Source organism: Pongo pygmaeus, chromosome 13, assembly GCF_028885625.2.
Source record: "Pongo pygmaeus isolate AG05252 chromosome 13, NHGRI_mPonPyg2-v2.0_pri, whole genome shotgun sequence".
Lineage (NCBI taxonomy): Eukaryota > Metazoa > Chordata > Mammalia > Primates > Hominidae > Pongo > Pongo pygmaeus.
The window spans coordinates 81,832,676-81,834,482 of record NC_072386.2 but is presented as its reverse complement, the minus strand read 5'-3'; the positions used below and the strand labels follow the sequence as shown (position 1 = coordinate 81,834,482).

General features: G+C 49.1%; 1 pseudogene; it reads right to left on the bottom strand.

Moving 5' to 3' along the window:
* Window positions 1-1,146: 1,146 nt before the first annotated feature.
* On the bottom strand, window positions 1,147-1,600 carry LOC129044338 (PEST proteolytic signal-containing nuclear protein-like; annotated as a pseudogene).
* Between the last annotated feature and the right edge of the window lie 207 nt (window positions 1,601-1,807).

The window sequence follows — 1,807 nt, the reverse complement described above, 5'->3', positions numbered from 1 at the left end:
AGGATGTGCAGGGAGGTCGATGGCAGCATGTGGGTGGCAGGACTGAACTGAAAGATGACACCGTCCGGGCCTGCACCCAGAGGTGGCTAATGGGTGTGGAGTGGCCTGAGCGTGGTATATGCAGGAGAGTTTCAAGATGCAGCTCTGTTGAGAGTTGCAGAGGCCACACAGGAGAGTGAGGGCAGAGTGGAAGTTTCTGGATCCACAGGGTCCAGAGATGAAGGTCAGGCAAAGACCATGATTAGCAACTATGCAGGTAGATGGAGATGCAGGCTCAGGTGAGCTAAAGCTGGTGGGTGAGTCTAGAGCAGATGCTCAGCCCTGCTTGCCTGGGGAAAAATTAACAGGTGTCCCTGCAATTCACCCTCCCCCACACCCCCAGGCACACTGGTTCCACTGGTCTGGGCTGTGCCCTGGACCTAGGAGTGCGAATAGCTCCCCAGGTGTTTCTGCACACAGGCTGAGAACAGCTCCAGCTCAGAGCTTGTTCTACCTCAGTGTTCCCAGGAAACTCCTGTGGGGTCTCCTTAAAATGCAGATTCTGGTGCAGGAGTCCTGGTGGGCGGGGCCAGGGACTCTGCCTTTCTTAGGAGCTCCCAGGTGCTGTCTGCTGTGGTACTTTGAGGAGCAAGGCCTTAAAGAGAGTGTTCTTTTTTTTTTTTTTTAATTTCAAGCTCTCATTTATTAGTGTACCTCTCAATCTTTAAAAAAAAAAAAAGGAAACGAAAAAAATAAAGCTGCTTCCAAAATGTCTTATACCATTCTTTTTGTTGTTGTTTTGTTTGTTTTGAGACAGAGTCTCGCTGTGTCACCCAGGCTGGAATGCAATGGTGCGATCTCAGCTCTCTGCAACCTCTGCCTCCCAGGTTCAAGTAAATCTCCTGTCTCAGCCTCCCTAGTAGCTGGGATTACAGGCACCTGCAACCATGCCCAGATTTTTGTATTCTTTTGTAGAGACAGAGTTTCACCATGTTGGCCAGGCTGGTCTTGAACTCCTGGCCTCAAGCAATTTGCCCACCTCTGCCTCCCACAGTGCTGGGATTACAGGTGTGAGCCACCACGCCCGGCCTTACACCATTCTTTAAAAAAGCAAACTGTTTCTTTTAACTTTACACCCACCCCCATCCCAATTTCAAAACACATCATTTAATTGTCTTGTTCACGGACATTTCCAAGATGAAATTTTATATTTTGCTCCCATAACTTCTGGTTATCAGAAAACCCAAACTCCTTTATTGAAGGAGTTTGGTCCGGCTGATGTTGGTGTATCCCTTCCAGAATTCTTCATCCTCAGCTTTGCTTCTGGAGGCATTTCCTCTGCTTCACTCCCTGACCCGAGTGTGATGGCCATGGCTGATGTCTTCTTTGTCATCTGACTACCTATGGTGAATCCAATGTGGAGATCTTTGTAGACTCCGTTGGGAGGTCTGCAGCTCCTTCAGCCGACCCTTCTCAGTGCTGCAACTGAAACTTCCCCTCCATTACTAGAAGAAACGGTCTTCGTTTTCACAGGTTTTTCTGCTTCCTCTTCAGGTTCTCTGGCTGCTCCAGCTCGCTGCGACTTTTCAGGCTTCTCCTCTCTCGCCCTCCCCTCCGCCATTTTCCCCACTGCGGCCTCCCCATCTGTGTTCTTGACAAAGCATGTTTCTGCCTGACTGCCCATGACAGTCCACACAAAAAGCCCTCCAAGTATGCTTGCCATTGATGGACAATATACATGTTTATAGAAAGCAAGCAAAGAAGCTACGGTTTCTAAAACATTCCCCAAGAGTAAGCGCATTGTTGTCCACCCACCAAAGTCTGCCTC